The 8835-nt window shown below is 35.2% G+C and overlaps 2 long non-coding RNA genes across 2 annotated transcripts; one reads left to right on the top strand and one right to left on the bottom strand.

Annotated features, from left to right (window-relative positions):
* Positions 1 to 298: 298 nt before the first annotated feature.
* LOC127983413 (uncharacterized) lies at positions 299 to 2248 on the bottom strand. Its single transcript, XR_008160442.1, has 3 exons — positions 1893 to 2248; positions 1710 to 1744; positions 299 to 1292 (listed from the first exon to the last, which is right to left on the bottom strand). It is a non-coding gene; the product is annotated as an uncharacterized LOC127983413 (long non-coding RNA).
* Positions 2249 to 2288: 40 nt separating this feature from the next.
* LOC127983412 (uncharacterized) lies at positions 2289 to 5430 on the top strand. Its single transcript, XR_008160441.1, has 3 exons — positions 2289 to 2396; positions 3671 to 3864; positions 4269 to 5430. It is a non-coding gene; the product is annotated as an uncharacterized LOC127983412 (long non-coding RNA).
* The last annotated feature ends 3405 nt before the right edge of the window (positions 5431 to 8835 follow it).

Here is an 8835-nt window from a genome sequence, read left to right as displayed (position 1 = left end):
CGTTGAAATCACGACGTGGATTCACCGTTGAAATCGCGACGCTGTTTCACCGTCTTACCTGCATTACGGGTGAATTAGGGTCGTGCTGCAGCCCTGGGATGAAAGCTGAATGAGGTGTTGATTTTGAAAAGTTAATCAGCGTTGATAACACGACGTTGTTTCCCCGTCGTACCTTGCACCGTGTGTAAATACACCTAGATCCTAGTGGGCATTTAGATCAACAAGGTACATGCAAGGCTAAAAATCTAATGACTGGCAGCAATGGCTTTACAAACAACTTCAATAAACTACCACATGCTCAAAATTGTCAAACAGCAGTTTAATTTTGGAAACATACTGTATAAAACAGATGAAAATAATCCCACACTTTATTATGCAGAGTATGCATGGAGGTAATGCTAAAAACATGTAGTAGAACAATCCAAATACAATAATATTTAAAGGTTTTTGTGAAATAATTTGGCACATAAATGCATATTTTTTTGCAGCACTTACAAGACAAACCCTTGTACCTTTATGACTGAAACCAGTGGATCTTTTATTTTGGTGGAAACCTACAGTTTCTGTCAAAAACATGTTTTAGTAATGTGTCTCATTACAAGAGTTGTGTACATTTGTGCAGTGAAAATGTGTTGAACAGTTCGAGAAGGGAACCTTCCACCAGTTGATTTCTAATGGGAACCCCCCCGGACTGTGTCTTCTTTACCGTGGGGAATGCAGAATGAGATTTCTACCGCAGGGCACTCTAAAATGTTAGAACCAGCAGCCTTAGTGTATACAGTGTGGTTGTGCTTCGGGTGATCCTTGAAAGTGTCCCAGCGCTAGGTCCTTTCTGACGCCGTCCCCTCCACTCTCTCCCACTTGTGCACTTTCTGTACCGTCCTGTATAAACATTTACATTTAATCATTTAACAGACGCTTTTATCCAAAGCGACTTACGAATGAGAAGAACAGAAGCAGTCAGGTGTACAAGCGAACAACAACAGTATACAAGTGCCATGACAAGTCTCAGTTAGTCTAGTACAGAACGCATAGCCAGGTTTTTTTTTTTTTTTTTTCAATATGAAAGACAAGAAAAGAAGGAAAAGTGCTAGCATTAGTTGGTTAAGTTCTGGTGAAAAAGATGAGTCTTAAGATGTTTCTTGAAAATGAGTAAAGACTCAGCAGCTCGGATTGAGATTGGGAGGTGATTCCAGCAGCTGGGCACAGTCCAGGAAAAGATCCGTGAGGGTGATTGTGAACTTCTTTGGGATGGCACCACAAGGAATCGTTCACTTGCAGAGGGCAAACTTCTGGAGGGAACATAAGATTTAACCAGTTTGTTTAGGTATGTTCACAATGTTTGACAATAACTTTGATATTGTGAAATATATTTAACTGAAAACTGAATGCAAAATAAATCACACAATATTTTCACTTTACAGTTCAGTAACAGTGAGGTTGGAAACAAAGTGGACAACACAATTCATTAAACACTTAATGTATTCAGATGAAAATGTACAATATTAACAAATTATTCACAAGCAGTGTTTTCAGAGCCCCCAGTTACACTTTTTTAATCAGAACACTAACATTACAGTGTAGTAAAACAAGTCAAATAAAATTCAGTACATTTTTATTAAACTAAGCACAATCAAAACCTATCACAAAAGGTCAAAGCATCTCTAGCAGAAGTGACAGTGCAATGTAGCAGATGAACAATTTCTTACCAATGTTTCAAGAACAAGCTGGATCCTTGATGACTCTACAAGGGGAAAGAAGAAAGAGTTTACTGAAAAGTTCTTAAAAAGCAGGATTTCATATTATACCATTTCTTTAAACCATTGATCTCAAACTCAATTCCTGGAGGGCCACAGCTCTGCACAGTTTGCTCCAACCATAATCAAACACACCTGATTCAGCTAATCAAGGTCTTCAGGATTACTAGAAACTTCCAAGCAGGTGTGATTTGTATGGAATAAAATCACTTTCAAAAATAATCGCACGTAATTCAAAACATTTGTGTGTAATTTTAATATACTCGTGCGTAATTTAAAACTATTGTACGTAATTCTGTTTTTTGTCAGAGTTGGATTCCAAAATCTACGGCCACGACAGTTTACAGATACGCGATTTTGTGTGTTTTTTAGAGTACAACTCTAAAATGTACGACTGTGACAGTTTACAGACACGGCGCTTGTTTTCACAATAGCTCTGTTACACACACGACATGCGAATTACGACCACGAAATGCAGTGTGCGAAACGGCTGTCAAAAATACGTCATCAAGGTCACAGGCATTACTATCCTAGGGAAGATGAATCGATTCAACGAAGTGCGCATGCGCCCTACCAAAGTTTTAAACCACTGGCGCCGAAATGGCGGATCAACAGCCAAGCGCTCACACCTCGTCTCAGGTAAGTTAATAATAATAATTCTTTTTTTTAATCTGACATGTTTAAGCTGGGGTCATCAAACTTGTTCCAGGCTGTCATGAGGTCGGAGCTAATCTCTGAAGGACACGGGCCCTCCAGGACCGAACTTGACGACCCCTGTGTTTAAGGGTTAACGTTAGTTATAACTAATAACAGAGAGTATCAATATTACAGAGATAGTAATCGTTTGTTAACATGGACAAATGGTGCATAGTCTAATTAAATATGTGCTAATTTGCATAAATACCACAACAGATCTAAACATTGGGTCTAGCCAGGTGAAAATGTCTTGTTAAATTTTGTTGACAAATAACAGTAAAATACTAAATATTAAGATCTGAGTGGAACCCATTTAGGCTACCCATGAGCATCAATACAGAGAGGCAGGAAGAAGTACTTTGGTTCCTGCTTAGGCTGGTTCCTTTATTAATTTTTAAAAGATTATATTTGGGGCTGTTTCTGGGGGACGAGTCTGAGGCAAGAACATGAGACAATAGTAAGGAGAATGCAGAAGACAAAAGGTAGGCAAAATAAAAAGTAAATTTCCAGAAACAGTCCCACGGACCAAACTAATAAAGGCTGGTTTCTAAAGTACTTCTTCCTGCCTCTCTGTATTAATGCTCATGGGTAGCCTAAACTGGTTCCATTCAGACCTTAATATTAAGTATTTTACTGTTATCAACAAGATCGAACAAGACATTTTCACCTGGCTATACCCAATGTTTAGATCTGTTGTGGTATTTATGCAAATTAGCACATAAATACAGAAAGAAATGACTGTAAGTTAAATTGTTTTTAAACCATTGATTTATCTCTATCAACATAATCACACACAATATTGTAGTAACAAGATGTTGTAATCTTTATTTGCTGGAAAATGACAATCAGTCAAGTTTGTGTTTTAAGCACATCTGACACATCCCTACACCTGAAATGTAAAGCAGAACGAGCTCCACTTGCAGGTTATTGTAGAATATGTAAGCACACTGACATATGCATAATTTATTTTTGCACTGTTAATCAATTTTACATTTTCACTTAGTGCAGATTAATGTAAGGAAGATAATGTACTACAGATATTTAAATCCTTTTTGTATGTACTCCACTTCTTCACTGCCTGACCATCATCTTAATGTTTATGCAGTTCAATGTTTTTATTATTTTTTATATCTAAAGCACCTTGTTCAGTAAGTATTTAGTTGTTTTTCATATATGTCACGGTCTAAGCATGATCTGTTTCTGTTGTTCTGATGAAGGAAACTTGTGTTGGGGAGGATTCAATATCTGTTGAGGCTCATGTGAATGTGTTATAAAGTGAAACACATCCAGACACATGGCTGTCAAAGAGCACACGACAGGAACATTCTCCTGGAGACGCTGAGGAAGCACTGAAGGAATGTCTGAGGAGGATGTACTCAAAAAATACACATACTTCAGGACACCTGCTGGAGTGAGTATATTAAAGAAAAAAAAAACTCATCAACTGTAAAATATCATGTTTCACATATTTTCAGGTAATATTTTATTCTTCTGTACCTTTTTAGCCCATCTGTTAAAAATTTAAAGCAATAGTTTTAGAAAACAATGTAAGATTTATCAGTCTAGACAAGAACATGAAATGCACTGTATATTGTGAAGCTTATACATTAGCTTCTGATTGTTTCTGCAGTTCTGCAGTGTATGTAGCTACACTGTCTGAGCCAAAGAGAATGCAACAGAATCTGATGAATCTGAAAAGTGTTTTCTTTTTTTTTTTTTTCTTGTTATTATTATTATTATTATTATTATTATTATTATTATTATTGTTGTTGTTGTTGTTGTTATTATTCTTTTTATTCATTTATTTTATGAAAGGGGGACCCGTCTACACCTTTCCTACCGTACACCTGAAGGATACTGACTGTAAAATGTCAATCATAGTTCGAGGGCTCAGTGTGGTGACAGAAGATGGAACAGATGTGTGTCAGTGCACCAGCCTTGATGAAGCTTCATAACAGCCTTCTGGATGTATTCTGCTTTCAACATTGCATATCCACCACACATGAGAAAGACACTGACTTTCCTTCAGAGGGACATTGTCAACATTAGAAGATGGAGACAAGCACTGCCAGTAACTTTACTCTGAATGATTAGCCTCTTGTATTAGATCCTCATGCCTTGACTGTACCATTGCACAAAGTGCACTCGAAGGACATTCACTCTTTTGAAGTTAACCCAACACTTTGGAGTTGTACATGCACATGAACCAAATAGCTTGCTCTATTCTTTTTTCTATTCTATCTGTTTTCTTTTTATTTATTATATTATTTAAAAGCCCTTGCTACGTGTAATGTGTTAAGCTAACTGAGACTTGTTAAAGCTCTTATATATCATTGCTCTTTTTGTTTTTTTGATTGCTTCAACTCTGTCCTCATCTGTAAGTCGATTTGAATAAAAGCGTCTGCTAAATGAATAATGTAAATGTAAATATTAGTATAACCTGTGGTATAGATGAGTGCCAGTCAACTTTTTTGTGATTCCATTCTTTTAGAAACCATGCACAGGAAGCATATGTACGTTTGGTACTCAGTGAATAGTCAGTAGTACAGTTGTATTATAATATAATGGAGAAGGGTCTGGCTGCAGACTTGCACTCTCAGACACTTGCGCTTCTTTTTTTATTGGATATTTTATTCTACTTATTGGTTACTTCTTGTTTGAATCTCTCAACATTTGTTTTTCTCTCGTGTAGGTATGGTTGACTGGAAGTCTGTCAGTCCAGATGTGAGGAAGACACAGAGTGGAGCTGGAGCTCAGCAGATGTGTGATGCTGTAGATACTGTGGTCTTGGAAAGAAGGGATCTTCACAGCTTTCTATTCAGACAAAGAGTTTGCTGGATTCTGTTCTATGGACTGCTACTACAGAATGAATGAATGAATGAGTGGTCTATCTATCTATCTATCTATCTATCTATCTATCTTTTTACTTGAATTGGTGAATGAAACTGAAAGCTAAATAAATGTTTTAGTGGATAAACCTGTGTCTGTTTGATTAATTGGTTAATGTCACTTAAAACAAGGTTACTAAACTCTGCTGACTAATTTTTTAATTTATTAGTTTTTTTTTTTTTTACTAATTTTTCTCTATCAGGCAAAACCTAGTTTTCTAGTGTAACACTTTACAATAAAGTTTAATTTGTTGACTGATGTATTAACTAACATTAACTATGAGCAATGCATTTGATACAGTATTTATTAAACTTTGTTAATTTATAAAAATAAAGCTGTACGTTGTTTGTTCTTCTTAGTTCACTAATGTTAACAAATACAGCTGACTTTAAATTACTTTAACTTAAGAACATCAAGTGCGACTAACCGTGTTAAGAGACATTTGTATTATCAAAAATAATTGTAATCTGTTTTTGATTATTGCTAAACTAAGACCTAAACGTGCGGTGGTGATTACGTCAGTAAGCCGTTTTGAAGGTACTTTCGAAGTTTAGTTTAATTTAAAACAATATTATTTACATCATTAACGCTGTTTTTACATTGGATAAATATTTTTTTTTTTTTTTTTTTTTAGGATTATGTGTTTAATTTATCGCTTTCTATGAATCTATAGGCCAATAGCGATTAAGAGTATGACTCTTCGTTGAATCGATTCATCTTCCCTCGGATAGTAATGCCTGTGACCTTGATGACGTATTTTTGACAGCCGTTTCACACACCGCATTTCGTGGTCGTAATTCGCATGTCGTGTGTATAACAGAGCTATTGTGAAAACAAGCGCCGTGTCTGTAAACTGTCACAGTCGTGCATTTTAGAGTTGTACTCTAAAAAACACACAAAATCGCGTATCTGTAAACCGTCGTGGCCGTAGATTTTGGAATCCAACTCTGACAAAAAACAGAATTACGTACAATAGTTTTAAATTACGCACGAGTATATTAAAATTACACACAAATGTTTTGAATTACGTACGATTATTTTTGAAAGTGATTTTATTCCATAGATTTGGAGCTGGTTGGAGCTAAACTCTGCAGAGCTGTGGCCCTCCAGGAATTGAGTTTGAGACCACTGCTTTAAACCATTGATTCTCAAACTTTTTATAAGTACCACTTCAGAAAATATTTGTTATTAAATATTAAGTTGCACCATAATGACCAACATTACATTTCAGCAGTGTAGTAGGCCAAACTATTCAGCTACAGGTCTATAGTTAAAAAATGAGGCAGTTTTATTCTAATAAGAAAATTAATTGTCAGACACTTTACCATGGTAAATACAGTTTGAACATTAACACTACAACTGTGCTTACATACACAGGTAAATGAAAAAAAAAAAGTTTAAATTAAAATTTAATTTTAAATGTAATTATGTAACAAAAGTTACAAAACTGTACTGTACTTTAACTGTAACATACTTAAATGTGCAAAAAAAAAAACTTACTCAAAGATTAAGTTAAAATGTATTAACATTAATTAGTTTAATTTAGTGATTCACCTGCAAAACAACTAGAGGGGGCCTGACACTTTGAGAACCATGGCTTTAAACAATCCTTTTTTATTTCTTTTTTCATTTTCATTAATTCATTAAAATTATATTATTTAAATACCGACATTTGCACTTATATGTTGCAGAAAACACTTTGAAACTATTATAAGAATACAAACATATATAACACACCTAATGCATGGGATTCATATCAGGAAAATATGGGAAAATCTCTAAAAGACAGACATTAACACATAACTCACCAGTAACACATTAGGTGAGCATCTAACTTGATCATCTGTGATAAAGCAATGCAAAAATAGACACACGGGTATTTATTTATCTGCAGGTTACATGTCCTTTTAACTACCCATTTGTAAACTCTGGTAATACTTTACTATTTTCAAAAGATAATAAAGATAAAGTTAGCGATTTTCTTACCTCATTTTGACAGGATGTTTTCAGGACCTCGCAGAACACCTGACCTTTCTTGTGTTCACAGTTTTTGTTCTCCATTGACAGGTCACGACTCAAATTCGCTCAAAATAAATAAAAAATGTACAGGCAAATATGAAAAAATTCGGGACCGACCGAGCAGTCAGTTATAACGAGCAGCAGCTCACAGTTAGCCGCCTCAGTCACTCACAGAAAGACGACAACAACGGTCATATTTTTAAATGTAGAAAAGCGCGAACCGATTAATTGTCCAGTTTCCTGAATGACAGCCAGATTAACCAATCATGATAGAAGTAATAAAATAAAACTACCAATGGGAGTTGTTTCAGTGTGATAAAGCAGCGAAATGTATAGTTTTATTGTTGTTAATGATGATAATATTTAACATATACCTTTAGATTTTAGAATAGGTATCATGACTAAAATATTTTTAAATGCTATTAAAATAATAAATAATTTAAATAATTTAATATAAATAATTTAAAAGCTTGTTAACCTTTTTCTACCATTTAGCATTAAACATTTTTAACATTGTTTCATTAAAACAACTGACCTTATTTCAACCATATTTCAATGTTGAAAGTTGGTCATGTGCTGGAAGTTTTTCAACAGTTCATCTTTAAACGTTGAATCAACGTTGTTTCAACGTTGAAACCACAACTGACCTTATTTCAACCATATTTCAACATTGAAAGTTGGTCATGTGCTGGATGTTTTTCAACCATTCAGCTTTAAACGTTGAATCAACGTTGTTTCAACGTTGAAACCACAACTGACCTTATTTCAACCATATTTCAACGTTGAAGGTCGGTCATGTGCCGGCTGGGTATTTCATTTTGTTTATTTTTCATTACAATTTATTCACTTTAATTAAATTATAATATATAATTATAGGATTAAAATGAATTGTAGTTGCTGAATATAGATCTTATATTTGCGCGCGTGCCGATGCGCAGGTTTGCGCGCTTCGGATGAGCGCATGCACAAATCTTCTCACTGCGCGCGTGAACTCCCTGCCTCTGGCTCTAAAATGTTTAAACTGACAAAGCTTAAATGAGTTTAGTTTAAACACAGATATCAGCACCCAGGTGATGACGGAATAAATTACTGCTCGTATACAGCATTCGCGTTGAACAAGAGTGAATGATTTGTCCAGGTTTTTTTTTTTTCTTTCTCATGTTTTTGTAATGTCTGGGAAGCCAGAATGCGCATGCATCAACAGAAACATTTATTAGCTGAACCCTGTTTTTTACGTGCAGCAAGCCATATTACAGATGATATTACAGATGCTTTGTCAGATTTAAGTTGAAGCGAGTGCCGAACCGTGTGTGGTGAACCAAACCTTTTTTTTTTTTTTAAGCGAACCGTGCCATCCCCATTATCTCAACAATCAATCAATTACAGGCCTAAAACAATCATGCCCGAGCAGACGGATATTAGTACATCTCATCACACCGGCACCCGCGTCTAAATCAGTTGTATGGTCTGGTTT

The sequence above is a fragment of the Carassius gibelio genome, chromosome B20, assembly GCF_023724105.1.
Source record: "Carassius gibelio isolate Cgi1373 ecotype wild population from Czech Republic chromosome B20, carGib1.2-hapl.c, whole genome shotgun sequence".
Classification (NCBI taxonomy): Eukaryota; Metazoa; Chordata; class Actinopteri; order Cypriniformes; family Cyprinidae; genus Carassius; species Carassius gibelio.
Note: the sequence above shows the minus strand (reverse complement) of the source record. Positions and strands in the feature narration are given on the sequence as shown.